The 25,889-nt window shown below is 42.3% G+C and overlaps 1 protein-coding gene across 1 annotated transcript in view; it reads right to left on the bottom strand.

The window, feature by feature from the left end:
• DTNA (dystrobrevin alpha) overlaps positions 1-21,422 on the bottom strand; it is a 169,213-nt gene extending 147,791 nt beyond the window's left edge. Inside the window, exon 1 of the mRNA XM_031066545.1 lies at positions 21,349-21,422. The gene's annotated coding sequence lies outside the window, so the exon portion shown is untranslated. The remainder of the gene's footprint in view (positions 1-21,348) is intronic.
• Between the last annotated feature and the right edge of the window lie 4,467 nt (positions 21,423-25,889).

The raw sequence follows: 25,889 nt of genomic DNA, 5'->3' as shown, positions 1-25,889 counted from the left end.
GTTAAAATGTCAGCTCTTCAGAGACAGTAGGCAGCAGTGTTGGCACTCTGACAAATTATCACCATGGCAAAGATGGCAGCTCTCAGGCAGTGATTCAGCTGCTTTGACAATAGCAAGGCTCCAGCTAAATGTGAAGATAAATTACTCATACTCCCTCGCACACACACACTCACATGCACTCTACCTTGGGAGTTTCTTAATGTCTTATTTTTTCCTTTTTTAATGAAGTTGCAGGTTTAAGGAAAAATAGAAGCCATGTGCTTAAGGCTGACAGACCACAGTGAAAGTTCTTCTTCCTCATACACATATATTCGGCGCATACACCCACCTACACAGACACCTCCTATTGACAGGATACTATTATAAACAAGCTTTTCCTCAAACAGCTGAAATACTGAGATGTAATTCTCAAAAAAACTTCCTTCCTCTGTAGCTAATTTCCATCTTCCCCTCTCGTTCATGTAAGGGCTTTTTCGCCTTTGTTTGTGGGGGGACAGGCTGCAGCAGCCTTCCCAGACAAGAGACAGCATGCACAGTGGCTACACACATGGAGATGGTTCAGTTCCCAGAGCCAATATCTAACTGCTCAGTCCTGCTCCTCTTTTGCTCCCTGGGGAACATATTTTGGCTTCTCCCCTGTGCTCACTTGCCAACATTTTTATGACAGTAATAGCTGCTGCGTAATTCTGTAAGTATTTTATACATACCTTGTCCTCTTGCTCGTACACAATGAATGCTTGCTTCTCTAATGTTAGCAGTGCCATACTCCTGTACTCCACATGGCACCAGAAAACTTACTGATGGAGGGAGATGTTTAGAGGCTGTGCATAAATTGCAGTCCTCTTAAAAACTACAATTATGGGCAGGTTTTTGGAAGCTGCTCTGAAAAAATGTACGAATTTCATTTGGGCTTTTTATTGGGATATTTTGCTTTTAAGTCACTGCTTTTGTTTAATTTTGTGGGTGTGGGAGGACAATTTAAAATTTGCAGGAATGAAAAAACAGCTTGAGATAAACTACCTAAAGCCTGCAGACTTGTTAGGAGACATTGCCAGCACTATCTGCTCTGAAAAGCCTTTCTACAGGCTGGAAAAAGCTATAAAATTCACTTTGCTATACAAGGTGCTTTGTTCTTAGTCTTGATATAAAAAGAAAAAGCTTTTGTATCTACGTGTGCCCTGCAGCCTTGTCCTAGGTCCATGTTAGGGCAAGAATGGGGTGTGCATCAGCTGCCTCCTCTGCCCTGGCCTGCACCCAGCAGCTTGTAGCTATTCCAGAGGAAAGGAAAGGAAACCCAGCACAGGGAGATCCCACACACCCTTACCAAGCCCCAGCTGGGACCATGTGGGGAGGATTTGATTTACCATCCAGGATGTGCTCCAACAGGGAAAATATGCCAGCATTTCTGTGTGAGCAGGTTTTTCCCCAGGAAAGGTACAGGATGGCTGCTGAAATGCATGGAAGCACATGTCCATGTGCAAGGGCCAGAACCAGGACAGCGCTGCAATTACTGGGTGATAGGGAAGTCCACACCTCCCAAGCACACACAGCACAGTGGAGGCTCTGCTACTTCCCTGCTCAGAGGAGTTTACCCAAGGATGAATTCTGTCTTTGAAGCATGACATGACCCAACTAATCAGCCCTCAGGGCAATGTGGATCCCCCCTGCTCCCTCCCCACTGGTAGCCCTTAGACTGCAGTGGGTACACAGTGTGAAGCAGGAGAATGCAGACATCTGGCTGCTTATAAAACAGCAGCATTAATAGGGCTTTCCTAGCAATTGCTAATTCCAGAAGTCTCCTCTTTTTCCTATGAAGAGCCATTATGAGGAGAACATCAAAAAAATACTCAGAAGTGTTTAGAAACATAACGATTTCTTTCTGGAAGTACTGGGGTCTTGGAATGGTTCAGAACTCCCAGGAACAAATCACTGTCTAATGATGATAAGCATCTCTGTGATCTTATGCATCTGACACTGAAAGCTGGAATTTTGCACAAAAGTCCTCCTGCACCAACACAGCTTTAGTATGTGCATGTCTCCATCCTTCATAATCAGAGGTCATGCAGCCATGCACTCACTGCCCTATTGCTTCTTTATCCTTTGGTGGTTTTGGTGCTTCTGAATAGAACAGGCTGCACACAAGCACATCACAGCTGAATGCTGTGCCAGCCTGCCTACCTTCCCCCCTTCGTCCTCAGGATGCCTTTCCAGCAAGACTTGGACTTCTCTGGATCAGCCAGTGTGGATTGCAGGAAGGTCTCAGTTTGCTCAGGCTGAAGCAGCACAGGAAGACAGGCAGAAAGCCAAGTCCGCTGCAGAACTTGGCTGTTTTTCCAAAGGAGAGATTATCACATTTTTTTCCCCTTTCAAGAAGATACTTGTCAAGGGAGTATTAGTGGAAAATGGAAAGACAGAGCTGTGTTCCTGTGCCTGTGATCAGGTATGATTACAGACAGAAAAGATAAATGTACTTTCACTGAGTGCGAGGGCCACTGTCAAAGCCACAGGAAAGGTGGAAGCATTCTCCCATTAGGGGAATACATAAAAGGCAGGAGAGAAAAGTAAGCCAGGCAGTGTTTTCAAAATGAGCATGTACATATGGATGCAGGAGCCTAATTTTAATCACCCACGTATGAAATGTTTGGCCCAGCTCCCAATCTTTTCTGAGCAGGAGCAGTTGTGTAGGATTCCCTTTCCTGGCAGGTGTGCAGGTTGTTCCCTCTCCTCTGCAGAGGGGTCCAAATGAACACTCCTGACTCTTCTTGAGGGGAAAAGAGATGCAATAAGGAGAAGCCACCCGTGCAGCAGAGCACTGGCTCCTCTCTGGCAGTGAGAACAGACATACATCAGGACTGGTGGCCTGCTGGCAGGTGCCTTCCCCTCCCACCACCACTGCTGCTCCACAAGCAGTTGCCAGGTCTGGAGGAAGCCTCATTTCCCATCACCCACACCACATGGATGCCGGTAATACTCCTTTATCAGGGTGGGAAGCAATCACTAACTCCTTGAGCTGGGGGAGAGTCTCTGAAAGGAGGGACTTCTTCCTTGCTAGGGGTGCCATATGCTGCCTTTTACTTCAGAAAACTGTAAATGCACAAAAAAAGGGACTCTCCCTTTTTTTTTTTTTAACCTGATACCTATTTATCCCAGACATGCTGTTCAAGACACGCTGTTTACAAGCAACAACACTAGGCCTCTGTTATTATTCTTACAGGTCTTGGAGCTTAAAATAAAAAACATCCCTGTCTAATGAGGAGAAAAGATACTCCAAATAACTACAAATTACATTGCCCAAATGCAGAGCTTGTCCTTTTGTTACCATTAGGCATCAGTCTGAAGATCAGCAGAAACGTGTTTGCTAAAAATTGATAATCACCGACTTCCTGTTTTATTTTTAATACATGCTTTGCAGATTGTCTTACCCATTCGAGGAAATGATAGCTCTCATTTCATTGCTGCTGACACTGTTCTGCTGCCTCACAGGAAAGAAAATCAAGGAAAATGAGAGCAGTCTCACAAGGAGATTAAGATGCATGTTTGTTTACCCACGAGTACTGGACAAGAGGGGCAAGTATTGACCAGCAACATCTTGCAAGCCCATTCATTACCCAGCTGCTGGAAAACCAAGTATCATAAATATTTCATTGATTTTCAGGAACTTAAAGCATGAGCCATGGTACTGACATTGAGAGACCAGGGAGGAGGGGAGAGGGAAATGCAAGAGAGGTTTCTTTCAGCACTAGCTCTGAGTAGCTCATCCCATCTCTGCTTAGAGATTTAAGGCCCAGTCATGGCAATATCATTAAAATCTCGGATAAAAATATTCCTTTAGAAAAATTAGAACTCCCATAACCTAATGGGAGCCAAAATCAAAGCAAAGGCAACAAAAGCAACTCCACAATAAAAGCCTGAAAATGCTTATAGATCCTGAAAGCAAAACACACCTGACTATATACTGTGCATCACAAATCACGGCCAGCAGCAGAAAGTATTTCAACACTCTACTGGTTCTCGAGTTTGGACTCAGCTCTACTTAAAATTTTATAGGGGAAAAACAATTTCAGTAATTCCCCTTTGTAAAATATAAATTTCCACAGGCAGGCAAGTCTCGGGTTAACCAACTCCAGGACTTCAGATCCTGCCTCACTGAGAACACTTTCAGAGATGAGATACAAAGGAACATTAAATAACTCTTCCCTTGCAAGCTAAAAATAAAACACGTGAATTCCTGCTTCCTTTCAAGACTCTAAAACAAGCCTTCAAACAGTTACTTGAAACAGTGTCTCACTGGTTTGTGCTACAACTCATCCTTCGCTTCAATTTATTTTCTATCAGTCCTTGGCAATTTGTACAGAAAGTTCAAAAAATGACTGGTGTGGGTATTGCCACGTACGGAAAATAGTGCCCCCCACTCTCAACTCAACAGATAACTCCTGCTGTGCGCTTGTATTAGTGGATGCAGAAAGTACATCCAGTTCCCCATCACAGGCACACCCTTTGCCAGTGCCCCAGCATCTAACACAGGCAAGGCTCCCCTCCCTCCACACCATGCCCACTGCTCTCCACACACACACCCACCACAGGAGTTGGTAGGTGATTTGAAACATCCCTCATCCAAAAAGGCAGGGGGCATTTTAGTGTCCAGAGCTGGATACTGCCCTGTGCACCAGCTCCTCAGCCTACACCCGGTATGTCTCTCCCCACCAATAAAATCTTACTTGTATGCAAAATGGTGGTATGAAGCCTTTTCCAGCATGCCAGTGCAGCTGAGTGTGGATTCTTTGTGCTGAAATACTGCAGGGGAGTCTCCTGATCGCCTGCATCGATTCCAGGAGCATCTGCCTGCCTCCCTGCAGAGCCCAGGGCAGTGAGGAGAGCTGGAGCCAGCTGTGGGTCTGCCCTGGCTTACTGCTGCCAAGCCAGCAGGATCCAGCCAGGACCAAAGCATTCTGAAATCCCAGCTAGGAGATCTCCTCCATGCACGGCAGGAGGGAGGAGAGGGTCAAGGCAAGGTAAGAGCTGTGGCACACCAACCCCAGAGCATGACAGAGGAACAGCCAGGCCACCAGGCAGCCCTGCCAGCCACAGCTCCACAAGGACAGATCCAGCTCCCAGGCAGCCAGCTGACCTAGCGAGCAGCAGATTTATGAGGAGGTGGAGGTCCCTGTGTGTGCTCCCAGCAGATAAACCCTGGTACCCTCCTGATTCAGAGGCAGGGTAGTAAGAAGCTTTCCAAGGCTGAACATCGGTCAGAAACTATTTTCCTTAATTGCCTATTTATGTTGTCCTTTAAAAGTATGCTGTCAAGAGAAAGGCTGCATTACAAAAACACCTTATCTGTGTTTTTCAAAGATGTCATATTACTTAAGGGACTGGTAAATTTAGCTTTGCACACTGAATATTCAACTGACCTGGTCCACTTAATCTGTAAGATCATTCAAGCACATACAAGGCTGTGCTAGAGCCCCAAATCCTAGCCTATGAAAAAAACCCTTAAAGTTGATGTTAAAAATGAGAAAATAATTTATTTTCATTTCCAATTGGTTAGTGAATGACGGTACTAAATAAATATCTTCTAATTCAAGGAAACTGAGGACAAAACATGACATTTAGGAAGGTCATTTGAGCACTTTGCTAGCAGAGTTAATTACCTGAACAGAGTAAAGCACATACCCGTATGTTTACAAGATCATTGGTGAGAAGAAAAGAAAAATACCTACAACACCATGGATATCCCTAGTGCTACACAAGAATTCGGTAATGGCTGGATAAAATCAAGAACTACTTTTCCATTTTTAAGGACTATACAGACAAACACATTTGAATATTTTTAAAATACTTTTCTTTTAATGCTCTTTTCTGCTCATTTTCAGGAGTGTCTCACAGTCTTCACAGTAGACTAGGTCTCTCTCCAAAGTATTTATCTGCTAGCAATGTTGTATGTTCAGTGGTGTCTAGTCTGGGGCTAGAGGTACACTAGGAAAGAATGAAATGATGGGAGGAATAGTCTAAGATTTAGTTAGATCTATCTAAGATGCATTAAGTTTCAAAAAAAACTGAAAACCAAATGCAGTACCAAATAATTTAATCTTCAAGAGTTGATTAACTCTTTTCTAAAGAAGATAGAGTTTCATACAAGCCCCCTCCCTGACATTACCCATCTTCTAAACAGTAAGTTGGATAAATCTGGTGGGGATAGCAGCAGAAACAACACTATTTCCATCTTAATCATAACAATATACACAGATTTTTCCAGTTTGAACTCTCACTCTCTGACTAGTGGTGGTGGTTGGGTGTATCCCCTCCTTGCATTTGGCTTTAATAGCAATTAAGTGGATTGGGTAATGACTCCAAAGCCCTTATAAATGAAATGCTCAGGACACCAACACGGCTTGGTGGTCACTAATTCCCTAACAAGGAAAGCAACTACAAAACTTAAAGCACATGATTAACAGTGGTCAGAGATCAGCCACATGAAACTATGAAAGAATTGCTTACTATTTGGGAAGGTCCAGCAATTCCCTGATGGTAATTCAGACCTTCAAAAGAAAAAAAAAAGCAGCTTGTGTAATTCTTTGACGACTCTCAGGTTCAGTACGCTGAAGCACAAGTAGGGAGAGCTGGTGAACTGATTACCAGCTGTAGTTGGCAGAGACAAAACTTAGCAAGAGAATCCCTCCTATTCAAGGGCATGGGGTAAAATGGAGAAACAAGTCTCTTCCCTCTAGACCCTCCATTTAACAAAAACAAACAAGAGCCAGAAATAACATCCCAGAAGGAATATCTTTTTCTTCTTTTTGGACTATATTTTTATTGAAATTGGAACACACTGGTTTACACCCTAGGACTCCACAGGACTTTTCCTACAGATACTCTTTTTAAAACTGCTGAGGTGGGCTGCTGTGCAGTGTCCAGATCCTCCACTACCAACTGACCCACATGGTCACGCACCACGGTCAGACAGAATGCAGATCCAAGGTTTCCTTCAGAGACAGTGCCACCAGAGAGAGATTTTGAGTTTTAATCTTCTTTCAGACAACTATAAACAACAGAAAAATTAAGTCGATGGCTGTCCTCATAGGAAAAGGAGCTCTCTTGTAGAGGCAGCAACTGAACTGTGCCACAGACCTGCAGAGTGGCTGGGGTTGAGAGGGACCTCTGGAGGTCATCTGCTCCCACCCCCTGCTCCAACAGGGCCACTCAGAGCTGCCTGCCCAGGACTACTGATGTCCTACCCAGGAACTTCTCAGTTCTTTCTAGCCTGATAGTACTACATTTACAACACCATTCTCAGGGTAAATTTTAAAAGCAGGGAATTTGTAAACAGTGGTACAATAGCAACGTTAAAGAAGAACTAAAATGCTCTTCAAAGTTTAGTTTTTAAGTAAAACAGACGCTTCACAGTGCCACAGTTCAGCTATATGTCCCTGCACAAATGCAACAAAAAACTGAAACGCTAATTTTCTGATTTGAAAAAAATTGTGTTGCTGAAGTTAAATAACAGCTGAACCACAGAGAACCCAGGAAACAGGGCAGTCTATTTAGAGCATTAACGACATTTTGTTTACTGCTTAGGATGAATTCATCATGCAAACAGTCCAAAGTGAGATCCTGGCAGGCTCTGAACGTGCTCAGAGAGGCTGAGGCCAGAGACATTCTACATCCATATTAGGCTGTGGATCAAGTCCTGAGCTGGATACAACAGTTCTGCTCTGCCTGAGACTTTAAAAGCCCAATGATGGCAAATTACATGCAGAATTACCATTATCCAAAAACTTATTTCATCACACTATAGGCATGTTAACTATAGAAACATGAAACTATGAACACTGAACTGGAAACCAAAGCTCCCACATCACCAGACTGAAGGAGGATGAGCAGAAGGATTCTTTCCTTCACAAGGAAAATGAAAATATTTGCAAATTAAACTAAAAACTTTACTCCAAAGCATGAATCTCATATATATGTCATATCAAATTTTTGATTTATGCCAAGGAAACTACAGAAGTAGCCTGCTTACTCAGCACAGAATTTATTTCTAAGAAAAGGAATAAATCTACCTCCCTAAAAATGTCACAATGTTTATTGTTATGATTAAACTGCAGAGTGCTCAGCAGTTTTAGCTGGCCTACGCACCAGTGATAGGCCAGCAGTGAGTTCTTCTTTCCTTAAGCCTTTGGATATTGTGAGCAACACAGAACTACAGAATGGTTTGTGTTGGAAAGGGCCCTAAAGATCATGTAATTCAAATCCCCTGGCCATGGGCAGGGACAGCTTCTACTAGACCAGGCTGCTCACAGGCCCTTCCAACCTGGCCATGAACACTGCCAGGGATGGGGCATCTACAACTTCTCCAGGAAACCTGTTCCAGGGTCTCACCACCCTTACAGTAAAGAACTTCTTCCGAATATCTAATCTAAACCTACGCTCTTTCAATTTAAAGCCATTCCCCCTTGTCCTATGCCTATGCTCCTGTAAAAAGTCTCACTCTCTCCAACTGCTTGCAGGTCACCTTAGGTACCAGAAGGCTCCTCCAAGGTCTCCGTGGAGTCTTCTCCAGGCTGAACAATACCAACTCTCTCTGTCTTCATATGAGAGGTGCTCCATCCCTGTGATCATCAGCCAAACAGGTAGAAACAGGACAGGCAGTTCTACTACATTTAAGCTTTCCCATAATGCCCATTATTATGGTATTTGAAAAAAAATTTGGGCAAGCAGAAAACAGATCTTCACGTTATAGTTGGAAATTATATGAACTTTGGGCACTTAATTTTAACAGTCTGTGTGGAATGAATTGTATGCTTAGTATCATGCATATGAACAAGTGTTTCCTTCACAGCCATGACTCAGGAAAACTGCTCTGAAAAGGAATGAAAGCTGTGCAGTGCTGGTCCTTCAGCTCACCACCTGACTGTGATTTCTCTCACATCTACATACAAGCACATCCTGACACAATTTGGATCTACTGGAACTGATGCTAACAAGCCCTGGACACTCAGATTCCTTCCAAAACCTGATTTTTCCCATTTGGATTGTTTAGCTATTTGCACACATGCATCAGTAATATCTGGCAACTCCGAGACACCAGAGCTAGGTGTTGCTACCCAATCCACAGTAATATCACCATGTTATGTACATTGAGGTACCAATAAAAGGTAAATAATAAATAAAATAAAAATACCAATAAAAATACTTCTTTGTAAATAGAGAAAACATAATGCCAGATACAGAGGAATTTGGAAAATAAAATAAATGCCAGAATTTAGGGTTTCAGTGATTTACTGCAGCACACTGAGTACAGTGCTGGGCCCAGGAGACAAACTTTTTTGTAGTCAATGTCAAGATTTCCCTACAAATATATTCATGGCTTTTAAAAGCAAATGTATAATGTGTCTTGAAAAAAACCCACTGACAGAAAGATCCTGCCCAGCAGAAGAAAAGCAGTCATGCTGGGCTCTGGCTTTTCCCAGGGTAGATTTGTTCCAACTTAACTCTGGCGCTGTTAGGGGGGCAGGTTGCCCAGAGTTATTCAATAACCTATTACAGCGTTCAACAGGGTTCATAACCACATCTTGCAACACAATGGAGAGTGACAGCAACCAAACCACAGCTTCTTCTTTATTTGGTCCCATCCCCCTGATAAGAATATGTCTATATTAGTAAGTGACACTGGGCAAGGACGTGCTCCTGAGAGCTGGAGCTGTTGCCTGCACTGCTATAACACCACAGCGTCCCTGGCACGATTTTGGGCCTCCTTCCTCCAGAGGGCTCCTGGGCAGAGTTTGGGAGTTTGCAGAGTCCAGAGACATTTCCAGCAAGCTGTTTGCTTCTGGCCACCCATCTAGAGACTGAGTTCAGTGGTATGAACGCGTGCTGTGCCATCCCAGTTTGTGCTGGTGCCAGAGGCAAACCTCTGGTGTGTTTACTAGAATAGAGTTGTCAGTCAGTGAGTTATTTAGTATATTGAGGTTTCCACCTCTTCAGCTAGATATATGAATCTGGATGCCAGAGCTCTTTCCAAAATGATGTTAAAATGACATCTTGCTTAAAAAAGCTCATTTCCAAATCAGCTTTTTCCCTCTGAAGTATTAATAATAACGGTAATCAGACCAGCTGATTTATCTGAAAGAATTGCAGCTTTCCTTGCAGTCTTTAATACATGTTGTCCATAGCCATAAGTGAGAAACCTGACAGGTTGCTCATACCTAAAGCTACTTTTAGAGAGATTATATCCTTTATACTCACTGTTTCTGTGCTATTTTTTAAAATTAGCTGAACACTCAGGTGCTCTCAGAAGCCAGAATCTGACCCAATTAAGGCTAAGTCTGGCCTTCTTCTCTGCACTGACCACACGCTTGGAGCAAGAAACAAAGGCAGAAATCACCCCTGTCCAAGAAATTGCCATGCTCTGGGATATATACAAACAAAACTGTTTGGCAAGCCAAAGCAATGCATAAACAGAACTCATGTAGGCTGCTTTGCCTCATAAAAAGTAAACTTCAGTTTTAAAGCTTCTCTAAGAATCAGTATTTTACATTCCAGTACTCTTAATTCCAAACAGAGGTTATCAAATGAAAAGGTGTGGTAATAAGGTAGGACACATCCTAGGAGAGTATGAAAACAAAGATGCTCTAAAAAATACTAGCTTCTGCTCCTGAGTGTAGGACTGAAAGTATCTTTTAGCTAGAAAGAAAAACTTCAAACACCACACTATTTTTCAAAGTAGTTTTGGTACATGCTGTACTGCCTATTAACTGATGACATAGTCATGGCACTTTTTATGAATGACATGTATCTCATTTCTTCACACAGTGCCTATATTGTTTTTTCCGTACTGCTGCGTAAGGTGCAAATTCCTGGGATGAGAAGCACATCTCATGGTATCACATATCCTGAGAACTATATGCTTTATCAGAGAGTGAGAGTTTTAGCTCCTTTATCATGCAGCCAGAGGCAAAGTTTCATCACCAAAGTTATGTTTACTGTCAGTAGAGTGAGTCTATTCAGCTGACAGCCCAACTCCACTTCCCAGCGGATAATCTGAATGGTTTTGTTGTTTAAAGGCCACTTGATTAATATGATTGGAGAGTAACTGTCACAGAGTTTTATTTTCAGTTGCACAGCCAATATTTTAAATCTTTTTGGACCTAAGACAGTTTTTTTTTCTTTCTTTTAAGCCTTTTTGTCTGAACCCATTTGTAGATGGAAACCTGAATTCTGTTTGCTAACAAAATCATAGAATCATAGAATGGTTTGGGTTGGAAGGGACATTAAAGACCATCTAGTTCCAACTCCTCTGCCAAAGGCAAGGAAACCTTCTGCTACACCAGGTTGCTCAGAGTCCCATTCAACTCAGCCTTGAACACTTCCAAGGATGGGATTCACAGCCCCTCTGGACAACCTGTTCCAGGGCTTCACCATCTATGTATTTCTTCCATGTATCTAACCTAAATTTCCCCTCTTTCAATTTGTACCTATTAGTCCTTGTCCTGTCACTACAGTTCCTGATGCAGAGTCCCTCTCCAGCCTTCCTGTAGGCCTCCTTCAGGTATTGGAAGGCTGCTGTGAGGCCTCCATGCAACCTTCTCCTCCCTGGGATGAACAGTTCCACATTTGTCAGCCTGTCTTCATAGAGGAGGTGCTGCAGTCCCCTCACCAACTTTGTGGCACCCCTCTGGACTCACTCCAACAAAATGCTGTGGTCAGGCTCTGGTCAGAGCACCTGGGAAGCGACAGGACACCAACAGAAAAATCCTGCTCATGCTCTGCTGTCCCACTGCCCTCTCTGGCCTCCAGCAAACACCCAGCTGCTCCTTCTCATCACAGACATGAAGATTTGTATTTCTGCTGCTCCCTTTGTAAATGAGTTGCCTATACACTGCATTGTACTTCGGACATCAAAGAGAACACTGCGAGTCTCCGCTATGCCAACAGCTACATCAGTTTTAGGGTAAGTGCTGGCAACCTCAGCACCATACAAGCAGAGATGACGACTCTGGCACCCAGCCTGGCCTGCACAGCAGTTATTTCTGTACACACGAAACCACTTGCAACAGCAATATAAACTCACAGTTGCTCGTATCTGCACATCAGCTCATGCTGTTCAGCAGTCTTCCTTTTTGTAATGGGAAGTTAACAATTTTCCTGCATTATTACGTGGGAAATATGTTTATCCATAGAATTTACCCAGTTACTCTCCTGTCTTAATTGAAATATTTTTGTCTAAGCAGCTGGTAATCCATTTATTCAGGTAGGATTTAAAGTGAAATAATGACTGAGTTCAGCACAGCTTTCTGAACCCCTTAATACATTCCTATACAAGGCCTGGGGGTCACAACACAAATTACAGTATGCAAAACTGATGGTTTCTCTGCAGACATCAGGAAGGCAACCTTTGTCTTGAATAAATTGCTGGGATGCAGGATGTCTTCTTTTTACTTGTTTCCAAACATGTATTCCTCTGTAGTGGGAAAATCTGCCTCACATTAATAAAAGGTTCTTTAATGAACCACTCAACTATGGTATTTTTAGTTGTTCTGTTGGTGAATTTTATAACTTTGGAAAATGTTTGTAGAGCGGAGTTACTGAGATATACTCATACCCTCTCCATGCTCTTTATGCCTTGGCCAGGACATTTCCCATCGAGCAGTCAAAAACATGGGGTCCAGTGAAGCAAAATGCATGACAAGCAAACACAGACATTCTTATGCAGGAGATCAGAAAAAAATCCCAAAGCCTTGTTATTACAGACAACTGGGGGGAGGACCTGTTGATTTATGCATCTCTTTAAGATGCTATGACTCCCACTTGCTAGAATTTTGTTTGTGTTTTCATCAGGTACAAGTTGAGTTTGTAAAAAACAATTTCCTGCAAACTTCGCTTATTATTTATCCTTAAACCATCACTACCAGAGAGGAAACTGGAGCAGGAGCAGCGAGTCTGAAAGTAAGAAGGACTATATACAGATGATCTTTTGAGGGGAAAGTGATCTCACAGTATTATAAATTGCAAAGTTATTTTCCATCATAAAGAACTTACTTAGGCAGACCTAAGAGGATTGGAGGATCAATAGAGAAATGTATCCCGAAGTATTAGGCAGCTTGGTCAAAAATATTAACTCTTTGCTAACCCAACCATGCAACACTCACATTGATCTTAAGCAAATCTACTCATGTGAATAAAGTACTGTAAGCATGGGGCATTTACTAAGTAGGAAATAACATTCATCTGACCACATTGAACAAAACAGACATTGAATCAAAAAGGCTCCTTCTGAAAAAAAGGGAGATTACTAAAAGAGAACAGCAACAACAAAAAAATGCAGAGCTGAACAGAGGTGTAATCCTGACATCAAACTCACTAATGACAGCAGGATGCTTTTCTACTCAGTACTGGCCAATGTGCCATAAAAAAAGTTTTGAAATGTTCACATATTTATCTTCCTTCTGTTTGTCTTTTTCTGACATCTGTTCAGCTAAAGGCTGGAAGTATGGTAAAACCCAGGAGTTTTGAAAAGCAGTGCTTCATAAACTAAAATGGAAATGAACTTAGAATTTAAGCCACTTTCCTTCCCCTGAGACAGTGCTGTCCAAGAACAAGTAGGGTTCCTCTCCCGCCCCCCGCCTGTCCTACCAGAATGCTGCCAGAAGAGTAGATGTCATGCACACTTCATGTGAGAAAGATGGGAAAGCCCAGTGTGCTTTGGGATCGTCTATCAAGGTTGTTTTGAATGCTAAGCAGTGTAATTACTACAAAGAAACTGAAGGTTCTGTCACCTTTACTCCACAAGCCACACTATACTGCAGAATTATTCCTGAGGAATTTAGGAATGAGAGTGCTATGTGTTTTTTTGCTTTAGCAGTCTCAGTGTTTAAGAGACTGGAGATGTCAAAGTTCAGGCTGCCTGTGAAACTGCAGCATTGCCCTCAGTGTGTGCAAGACTTAGGGGTATAGCATTTGATTTCTCAGTATACACCTGTGCACCCAAATCCATGTGAAGACAAATACAGCAGAAACCCTGACAACTGCTCAAGGACCAAGGAACGACCTGGGTGCCACGAGCACACTTGGAAGACTCGCCAGCACCTGTAGAGAGACTAGTTCCATCAAGGATCTTCCTCTGCAGCCGGTTCTTAACATGGATAAGCTGCTCTGGATTTATTTTCCCCTGAGGGCTACTGTATAGGCCAAACGGGCAGATTTCCACAGGGACAAATAAGAGAAGTACTACTCATGCAAAGGTCATGTGTTCTACTGAAGTTTATATCCTTGTTCCAGTGTACAAGAACACTGAAGTACACCAAAGAAAATAACCCAAGATTTTCTTTAAATGTGAAGAAACCCAACTTATTTTTATGCCAATCTTGTTCTCAGTCTTACTGAATCACTTTTGCTGAAATATTCCAAAAATACTCAGGCTGAGGAAAACAGCTGGCTAGAAAAATTTCAGTTCAGACATTAAAAGTTTTACAAATACTCTGAAAAGCTTTAAGGTACTATAATGGGAACTGCTGGGCAACTTTCCTAATTGGTGGTGCTACCAATCTATTACATAGTCAGGAACTTACATATTTTATTTATCACGGACTACACTATCAACTACCCTCCACTGAGCTGAAAACAAGCAGTAAAACAAAACCAGGAGGGAAGCAGAGAGCAGGCAGAGCTGCCAGGTGAACCTGCACAAGCCCAGTAAAACTGTTCTGTGGCCAGTCTGGCCAGTGAGAAACACCAAAGGACAGTTTTTGTGTCTGCCATGGCATTACAAAGCCATACCACACACATGCACATGCACATCACCCTGACAGAGAAGGCTTCCACAACATGAGTAGTCTGTGCCTCTCCCAAGGTCATGTGCCTGAAAGCCACAGCCAGGCAGACTGACGCTCGAATACAAGTGGAGCCATACAGGCTGTCGAGATAAAATTATCACAGTCGTATTTCAGCAGATTGAAAAGAAACCTGAGATGCATGTTCAGATTAGCTGCAAGAAATAGGATCCCTGGCCAAGCAACAGGCAATCCTATCAGCATGCTGGAAGGAAAACTCAAGCAGGCTTCACACAAACCAACGTCTGGAGAAAGAGGAACAAAATAGTTCCTTCTTCTGAGGCAGTAAATGAGTGTTTCAGAGCCATGTGATGAGCGTGGTCAGGACCATACCTCAGATCTATCCAAGTGACTACAAAGAGCACTTGGCATTGAAGTCTCCTTTCCAAATTCACTGGACAGACCTAAAATGTTTCTGCAGTGACACACATAGGACACAAAAGATCCCACCTAGGAGCTAATTTCTGAATACACTGTTTACAACTCTCAGAACAAGTCCAATGTAGTGAAAACTGGTGAAGAGTTAAGAGTGTGACTTCTTTCTGCCAACTCCAAAATAAAAAACAGCAAACAAGTATCTTGTAATATGTTAAAGACACTTCAGTCCAATTGTGTCAGCTATGACAAAAAGACAAAGCTTTAGAATTTTTAAGTTTCCACTGTAATAAGTAGTGGCTATTACAGGAATTTGAGTACCTTCAAAGGCTGGGAAAGGCTAGATGTAGGATTGAGATAACCTATTAAATTTCCTGAGGGCATAAAGTTAAGCTGTAAAGTTCTTGCATCAGGTCAAGAGAACTCCTGACACACCAGAAACTCTACTTCATGATGAATTACAGTCAGATAAAGCTGTCATTTGAGAGATTATAATACCAATGTTCTACTCAATAACTCTACTTTGTACAGGATGTTGCTTTTATGTCTGTAAGTGGGTTTTTGCACCTCTTACCTTCAGTAATGTGTGATCCTATCTTTGGAGTGCCTGTTACACTAATATGAAGTGACACTTCCTTACCAAGGGTTCAAATTTTAGTTGACCTTCCATTCTGCCCTGGACAGGTGAATGAATCGGACTGTCAATTTTGTAATAACGAGTTGAATTTTACTTTTAATAAGATTTCCAGTGTAGATTATTTTTTGAGCCATTCTACCCATCAATTTTTTTATAGGGTCGAAAGAACTGTGGTTCTGGATCATGCATACGACAGCATAAAACAATGATAAATTACAAGAGTTGATAAATAGGAGACAGAAGATAAGGAATTCACCTTCAATAAACAGTTGAATTGTGAGTACTGAGGTCTGGCATTGAAAATAGAACAGGAGATACCTGGTAAAGAGAGTAATATGTGACTGCCATATAGACTTGCCATGGCCTTCAGAGTTAGAGATGCTCAACATCTCTGAAAAAAGACACAAACAGTAATATTGCATTTAAAGCCATGGAAAGTTTATGTATGTAATGCAGTGTGTCCTAGCACAAATACTTCTAGAGCATAAACAGGGATATTTAAGAGTGAAAAGGGAATGCATTTATGAATTAACAGACATTCTTTTCAAAAAGCCATTAGGGCAGAGGGCAATAGCTGTCAGAAGGAGGGGGGGGGGTTAGGTTCCTTTCCTAACATTCAGACAGTCTGATCTCTTTTGGGATTTGATCCCATGAGGAAAGCTAAACCACAAAGCCATCTTGGAATACCTTCATTTTGATCTTTGTCAAAGACCATCTCCCCTCCCTGCCCCACAACCACGCCATCCAGTTTATTCAAGAATGCAGCTGGCCAGGTGAAAACAAGAGGGAATGCCTTTCTCTCACCACTCCTCAAGCACAGGGTCTGTGAACAGCACATACCTACAGCACTTTGGCCTACAGAAGGGTCATGAAAATGGGAGAAGCAGAAGAATCACTGCAGAATGATCTGAAAGCACAGAGCATGAGCCACACAGGTTATTCACCACAATGGGGCTGAGGATGGCATCACAGCCAAAAGAAATTTGGTTTAAATTGTAAAGCTCTCACGGTATCATCCCACTGATATGATAGTTTTAGCCAAGTTTCACTAGACAAACTCATTTAAATATGCTTGCCATTTTAAATTCTGCTACAGGAATCACAACTGCTGCATTTTCCAGCATGACAAGTAGAATAGATTTAGGTTGGAACCAATTTACTTGTTGCACAGTTTTCTTTCTAGAAAAATGGCCATTTCTTTTGCCCAAACTTTAGCACTTAAAAAAGAAGACAGTTTAGAAGTGTTTAATCTGTTATCACCTGCTGTTTTTGCCATTTCCTGCAAGATCTGGAAAGTCCTGCTCTTCATTTAAAAGCTGAGTTATCAGATGTGGTGAATAATTCCCCAACACATCTATCTGATTTGTTGCCTACATCAACATGGGAAATTAAAAGACCCAGACTGTACCTTCATTCTACTAATGGAGTGGAAAGCTGCTTCAAAACAATTACAGTCTGCAGCTGGTCCTTTCCGTTGCTCTGTTTCCCCTCCAAAGAGGCAGAGATGCCCAGGGAAGAGTGCATCTTTGCCCAGTGGTGACAGAATTCTTAATGATATTTCTGCTCCAAAAGCAGGAGTCAGACCAGACACTGTGCTGGAAAGGTCTCCCACTCTACTGGTTTCACCACAAATGTGCACCATCCCAGGAATGTCTCCATGGGCCATGATTGACAAACCCCAATTTCTCTGCTTCCTCCCTGAGCTGTGCAGGTACAAGGCAGCTCTGAGTTGGTTTCAGCTTGAGCAGTTGCTAAAATGCTGTGCATCGTCACTGGGCACAGTGTGGTGCTAAGTGAACTCTGCAGCTCGTGACTGGCATTGGAGCACATCCCACCAGCCTGGGGAACGGACAGAAGGCAGCTCATGTTGCTGTCTGCTGAGACACGACCTGTGTCTGAATGGGGAGTGGGGACACTACACCTTCACACAGGCAATTCGAAACAAGATTTCTTGAGGCTTTCCTCCTTTCCCTTTCCCTTCCCTATCCTTCCCTATCCCGTCCTTTATAAGAATGTATGTCTAAAGCCAACCCCAGTGAAGAAGTGATAGCTCAGCTTGATTTATCAAACTCCCATTCATTTGAGAGATCCAGTTACAATGACCACAGATCCTGACTGTGAAAGTGTCTCAGTAGACAAAGTCTTTGAGCAAGAGCAGTTCTGTAGAAGTAAAGAAGCACCAAGCACACTGTGGATTTTTCTTAAAGACAAAAGTTTGTTGAATTTATCTGTACACATACATCTACATATGTGTACATATACATGCAGACATATACACCCATAGAGCTACCTTAATCTGCAGTCACCCAAACTACTATATTCGAGCTTTTGCTTTTCAAATCTGTGACAAGAACGTGAGGATGGAAACTTAATAAAGTTTCAAAAGCACACAAACATCCTCAATGAACAGGCTTTTCACATCCTCACATCCAGAGTATTTAAAAAAATTATTTTAGTAACTGACTCCTTATAAATGATTAATGTATTGTATTGCACGTAAGTGCTCTTCTGTTTGTGGAATATCTTGTTGGGTAGTATTCTCATTTGTGATTCACTACATGTTCTTTTATAATTGCAGTGAAACAATGGTTTCTGGGTAAGTGGTTTTAAAAAGTTTGTTAGGTGCTACAGGAGATCAAAGTACAATAAAACTTACACGGAAGCAAAAGTGGTGCATGAATAACAGCACCAGTTTTAACAAAGGACTGAACAAACACATGTAATTCTGAACAGGATGGACTGAATTTTTCATGCTGTCAGTTCATCGTAGAAGGCTCCATTCAGATGAAAAGGCTGAGCAGATAAGCCTCCACATACCAGCACAACCCTTTGCTTCAAAAACGTACATACACAAGCCTGGGTTCCCATGGGCAGGGAAACTCTCACTGCAAGATGCCAACTTAGATCTTTACATGCAGAGTCTGGGATCCTCTGAACATAATAAATGCACATGTAAAAGCAGCCTCAGCAAATATTAATTATTAAACCAGGCAGTCTTTATTTTAGTGAGCAGAGAAGTAGCCAGAGCAGCTGGGATAACCTCAAGTTTATATCCCAGCACTATCAAGGAGCAGAAAACAACTACCAAATAAGTCAGATATGACACTTCAAGATCTAGTCACCTGTTGTTTTGTTTTAGTGAGGGAAGACATTGAGGCAGTGGCTGGGAATGAAATTTTTCTTTGCTGTCAGAAATAAAAGGAATTCTTTTCTGTAAGCATGAACTAAGTAGAGCACTGAACAACTCTTAACAGCAGATCATCCCCAAATTCAACCAAAATTCCTCACAGCTTCTCCAGAACTCCTACTACTTCCAATACCACCCTGGTGGGGACTCCTGAATCTCACTTATCAGTCCCAAAAACTAGGGAAAAAAAGGATTATCAGCTTAGCCATCTGCATTTGGAAGCAAAATGCTTAGCTGCAGGGCTTCAGCATTTTTGACAGTAAAAGTAAATTGCAAGTGCAGTGATCAGCCAGTGAGCAGCAGTCTTTGTGGAATTAGTCACTCTTCCAGACTGGACACAGAACACAGGTCAGCTTATTGCTTCCCAAATATCAAATAAAAATAAAATACAAAGACAATAGCCTAATTCTGACTTAAACAGTGGAGAAAAAGAACACAGAAGAAAATGTGTCAAAAGTAAGCGGCCTTTTTCCCAGAAAATGAGAGAGTTAGATGTGGTAGATTTGCTCAGAATAAAAGGAATGCAGCAAATAACATATTCTACCTATATAAAGTTTGGGTTTGAGCAATTGTACTGAAATGCAGTGTTTTGAATGCAATATCCAAGTATCACAATAATCCATTAATACAGAGCAATATGGCTATTATTTTGTCAAAATAAATTACAGAATGGAGAAATCTTAGAGGCCTAAATTGCTCTGGGATTTCTGTATAGCCTCTTTGCAGAAATACTAACCCAAAACGTAATGTGAAAAAAGCAGCGACTAAGGACATTCAGACAGAATGTCTTTCTTCATTCCCAGGTGAACAGAAAGCTCCATGACTTGTGTCCAAATATTTTGAAAGCATCAGCACAAAGGAGTGACAGGTATTAAAGACATCACCTACCTTCCATGATTACATGAACTGTATCAGATTGAAGAAATAAAACTTTTTTTCCCCTTGCTATGGTAGTTATTTTCATTCCCCTCAACAGCAATCTAGTCTTCTATGGATGCAGTGGCATTTTAAAACCTGAAGTGTGAAGGTTATAAACTGAATTAACACAAAGGGCAAAAAATAATTTAAAAAATGTAGTACCAATATTTATACAGCAGTTTAACAGGCCATAATCATGATGAAGTCTGTGTAATTGTTTGTGTATATGAAGGGCTTCAGGGGGATGAAAACTGTAGTAAAATTTGATGTGCCTTTTAATCCCTGGATGAACTGCAAAGGCCCTGCTTGCAGGAATAGTTCCTGCACTAGGAAATGCTGTTCTGTCACTGGGAGAGATATGCAGGTGAAGCTGCCCACCCATGTCTGAGCTATGGATGCCAGGAGCCCTGCCAGGCCTGTGTGTGTGCCAAGGTGCCACTCCACAGCCGGGGACAGAACCAGGCAGGACACCCCTACACCCTGTCCTTGCACTGCACTGAGGGAAATCCAGGAATACCAACAAAACCAGAGAAGTGGTGCATTCAACAGGCTCCTTGGTGTGGATAGTGGAAGGAGCAGGAAATGTGCAAAATGTGCCTGCTGTGCTGCTGGCACCAGAAAGGGACATGTGAGGCTGTGGGATCGCAGGAAAAGGCTGGCATGTTGCTGTGCTTCTGCCTGCCCTCTTGGGTGTCAGCTCTCACCCAGCAGCATCCCTCTCTCCCCATGTCTGCATGCTATAGGACTCTGTGCTGCCTGCACTTTCATGCTCTGCTGTTATACAGCACAAACAGGGAATGTTTTCTGCTGAGGCAACAGCCAGTACAAAGCGACCAGAAAGACCCCAAACGAAAGCCATCCAGAACAACAAAAGAGAATTCAGGGTGCACGAAACAAGTCTACACTGTTAAACAGTGTTGTGAATAACTTACCAGCCTTTTTCTACCTCTACCCTTTGAGCTTTAGTACCAAAAAGTATTAGGAAGCATTCAAAACACCTCAGCTTAATTCTAAGAGGCTAAAAATCTTAATGGAAATTGCATATGGAATTCCTTTTCTTTTTTAAGCTTCAGAAATGTGTGCTTTGAAATCCCCAGTGCTCTTGCATCAATGTGGAGGTGACTAAATGTAGCAAAGACGAAAGGTATTACAGGGTAGATTCTTATCTGCTTTTCATTACACTGTAGAGCTGCTCACATCTGTACCATGAGTTCAAAGTTTGAACACAAACTGTTACTGTCTGACAAAAACTCCGCACTGTGTATCAAAGAGCACCCAGCCACACTTTCAAAAGCAGGTTTTTTTGACCCCAAGAAGAATGTTTTCAGACATAAACTGTATTTCCCCAAGCCACTGCCAGTACCCCAGCACTCCCCACAAAGACAGGTAACACCACACCCTACCCGTAGAAATGATGCTCCTCCGACCGCTTGCTCTGTTCCCTGCTCCGTCTGCCTCAGAGTGCCCAGATCAGATCCTGCCCCGGAGAAAAAGCACAGTCAAAGGCTTGTGACACTCAGAGCCGAGTCCTGGAGCCAGGCTGCAAGAGGATCAAGGAGTACTGGGCTGAAGCAGCATGGATGGGAGATGTATCAAAGTATACCATTGCTCAGTCATCACACATAGGTAACTGAGAGCATCTCAGTTTGAAACTGCTGGTCACCATCTGGTGATAAAATATGGAGATGCCAAGTGAGTTAAAGCAAGCTTGTGCATACCAGCATATTTTAGTTACACTACAAAATGAAACCCATCATCACCTTCATTCATACTGTGGTGTCTGTCCCAGCATTGCAGCTTCATACAATTTGTGTTAACTTTTCCCCTCCTTAGCTTCAATTACAAGCCAATTTCATCTTTCCATCACATACACATAAACATAACCTTCCAATTCAAGACACTTCTCATTCGAAAGTGTAAAAGAGAGCAGCTGAGACCTACAAAGTCATGCCACTCCTAAAAACAGGCACAGAAGTCAGGCACTGGCATGAATTTGCTAAATGATGCAGAATTAAAATGTTAAAGGAAAAGACAGGAGTCTGGCCCGTTCCCTACTTCACAACATTTCAGTGTGAATTACAGAATCCTAGGACAGCAGCAAGATGAGGCCTAGCTGACCTTTAAAACAATGAATAATTTCCTAACATGGTGAGATGTTTTAAATATACGTAAGAGCTTTAAACACCCAAAGTGCTCTCTGTTTAATTATTTTTGCTACATCTGAAATATTTGAGGAAAATGTAGATGATATCTCTAATTTGTTAATTACCAGCTGGCTCCTACCATGCATTATTAAGCTACTATGGCAGTGACTAATGCCTCTGACAATGCTAAATTACCAACAACACCTTGTGGAGGAATGTGACCCGAGCAGCCTAGAAAGGACTACCCGCAGGTGTTTCTTTTCAGATAAAGATGGTTTAGTAACTCAGGCATAGAGCAGTACCACAGTAATGCCCAAGTCTAGAGGAGGAAGATTGCACCCCAAACCCCACATGCTGCCTACCCCATGAGCACTGCCATGCCCCATGGCTGGAGTAACCCAGACACCTGCATCTCGCTCATGGCAGTGATGTGGAGGAGGAAGAGCACACAGGGTTTTTCTCTGGAGGTGCTTTAGCTGCAGCCGTGGCTCCCCACTCAGTGGCTTGGGCAGGGGGTGCTGGATGTGCAGAGATGCACCTTGCACCCATGTTTGGGACTCCTCCACTTCCAGCCCAGTGGTCCCAAAGGCTTTGAAACAGGGAAGATGAAGACAAAGGAAATGTCATTGCCCACAGAAGGTCCCTCTGCACAGCTGCAGCCCAAGCACTGCCCTTTTCCTCTCACCTTTGAATACAAGTCTTTTTTTTTCTCTCCCCCCCCCCTTTTTTTTCTCTAAGCACTTTCTGCCAAATTGATTAAACTAATAACGTTACAGCTTGAACAGGAACGTACACATCTTAGTCGTAAGTGTGTGAAATACACTTCCTTCCAAGTCCTCCTGGAGTGGTTAGGAAATCCAGTCTTCTCTTGTGCATTTGCATTATAAAATTGCTGAACAAACCTATTCTGCTGTAAAGGGAAGGGACACATTTTCTTCCATACTCTAAGTAGGTAAATGAAAACATGATGTTGTGAGGATGAAACTGTTCTCCTCCATCTTCTTTCCCCTAATGGCAGTTTCAAATCATTCCAATTTAATTATGCTTCTAGTGTGAGCATAGTAACACTGCAAGGTTATTAACAGCTGATGTATTGGTGGTCCTAAAGTCTGGGTTTATGCTTTCTTGAGGGCTTATTTTAGCCTTAGATATATACATGCAATTCCTACACATGGCCCATCGTGGCACAGTTAAGAAAAGCCTGCAAAGAAATCTGGATGTGAAATGCAATGCATTATGAGGCACAAGAATTTAACACTCAGCTCTGAGACTGACACTGAGCTTCTACATTAATGTGATCTCCTTTTTAGGATGACATTCTGACTATCACCTCCTTTAAACCTGTGACCAGTGAACTTGCTCTGAATTAGCACTGGCATAAACAAAGCCAGAATATTTCCAATGGAACTACTCCAATTCATAGCACCTGGAGACTTCTTTGAATGCATTTCATCAGGAGGGATTATCCAGTAGCTGGAGAAACATTCAACTTCCAGCTATAGTTATCTGAATACTAAATGCAAACCAACTAACTAACTGATAAATACTAAATGGTAATAAAAAAACATTTTGGGGGAGAACATCCCTCTCCTCAATGAGAAAAAGGGCAGAAATTACATTACACTAAAGAGAATACATAGTGCCTAAAGTATTATCAAAAGAAATGTTAAAAAAAAAGATGTTGCTTTTCTACTGTCTATTTGAGAACAGATGGTGTAGTTTTGTTCACATTATCTGAAAAAAAGAAAAAAATTAATTCACCTCATGTAATGCCTGTTGCAAGCTCTCACTCACCCACACAAGAACTCCAAAGGGCCTCTTCTGCAGCCAAATGTTTGTCATAACAAAGGTTACAAGCTCTTACAACCCACTCCTTGTATCCTTGTCCTGAAAACAGGCCTGCCTAGGACAGTAAAGCTAAGCACATACAAGTGGACATCACCCTGTCCTCAGTGTGAAATTTTTACCCTATGAAACCCCATGGCTTCAAAGGAAACTCGGATTTCATCCGAAGAATCCAATTACATATTTCAGATTTAGGATGGACTGTCAAGTGCCAGCTGACAAAGTGATGTCCCCAAGTATTTCAGGACAATGATATTTGAGATGAAATGCAAAGCCAGCTGTTTATGCCTTATCTAAGGAACATTTCAAAATGAGGAAATTATATGATGATTAAGTGTCTCCTCCACCTCAGCAAAACACATTCCACTTGGCAGAGGTCTTTGCAACCAGAATTTAGAAAGAATGTCTGTCATTAAAATAATTCCATGAGCAGTATTATCACCAGTATCATCAAATCACAGGGATGATAAGAAAGATATGTAATCCACCTCCCACTGTGAGATAAGAGTCAGATACATTTTGTTCATGTTTATTAAAGTCATTCCTAACACTTCCAGCGAGGGAGACTCCACAAGATCCAATGGCAGGGTATTTTCTGGGTAAAACTTTTGTAGGATTTACCTCTTCTTCCTTGTTTCATTTTAGATCCATTTCTCTCTGTCCATGGCACAGAAAAAAAATTACTTGCCCAGTCTTGGCAACAGCCTGTACTGTGCTGCCTGTGCTGAAAACCTGCCTTTCTCCTACTCACTCCTCAGCAGACTGCTCTTCCTTAGGCATAGAAAACTTAACCCTTTCAGGGTTTCCCCTGGACTATGTCCTATGAATCTCTGGTCACTTTTCCTGCCCTCTTCTCCACATTCAAAGTGGTCAGCATTTTCTTCAAGAGCAGTGCTCCAAACTGAACACAGAACTCCAGCTGAGTGCTCACCAGTGTGGGGATTGCTCCCTGCTGTGGGCCCACATGCAGCCCAATACTGTGCTTTTCTGTTTCCCCTTTCTATTGTGCAACAGCTCAACACTGCCAATCCACGTTCAACCAGAGATCCACAGTAACCTCTGTTCTTTCCTGAAGAGCTGCTGTCCCACTGGCTGTTCCCCAGCCTGTACTTGGTGACAATAGCTACAAGGATATAGCTCAGTGAACCTTCTCGAACTACACACCACCACTGCAGCCTTTGTGCACCTAAGAAGATAAAAATGCCTTTGCAATGCTGATTCACAAAAGGCACCAAGTTGGGGGTAGTTTTTCATCAGGACACAAGTGCAAAACACTGGAAATTCATCAAGGACTGGCCAGTATTTGCATAAACTTCCTCACTTTTTATTTGGTCTACCAAGAGCAAGGTGGAAAACCAGGTAGGACTATTTTTCCAATTCTGAAATACCCAATTTTATGCCCTTGCTCTGTATAGAGCCCATCAGTATACGCAGTCAAGCCCAGTACAAGCCCAAGCACAGCAGAAAAAGGATAGGAGCAATGACCTGTGAAATAGGTATGGACAGACCTGGCTAGGCTGGGGTTCCTTTCTGGCAAAGCTTGGTTTCTCTTGGACATAACACAATGGATGTCTTCTTTTCTACTTCAGTATTTGGCAAAAGCTCAGGCTTTGTGCACAAGAAATTCATTTTTGCTTCCTGTAAATGAGAGTGGCATGAAAAATTATCTGTCTTCTTAGTTGATGCCTTTTTCACAGAGAATACACTGTTCCAACAAAAGTGGATATTAAAAAGAGTAACAGCAGAGATTAGGCCCATTCAGTCCAAGTTTCCACCAAACTGAGAGTAACTGCACATGACAATCAGCCACCATCTATTCCCCCTTCCAGGCAAATGTACTGTCCTGCAAAGAGTTCATATGAGCCTGGAACTATTATTATTCCAAAAGTCTTTAATCTCTAACATTTTTAATTCTATTTAGGAATACATTACCAGATTTAATGTAGGTGAAAAAC

The sequence above is a fragment of the Geospiza fortis genome, unplaced genomic scaffold, assembly GCF_000277835.1.
Source record: "Geospiza fortis unplaced genomic scaffold, GeoFor_1.0 scaffold53, whole genome shotgun sequence".
In the NCBI taxonomy this organism is placed as follows: Eukaryota; Metazoa; Chordata; class Aves; order Passeriformes; family Thraupidae; genus Geospiza; species Geospiza fortis.
Note: the sequence above shows the minus strand (reverse complement) of the source record. Positions and strands in the feature narration are given on the sequence as shown.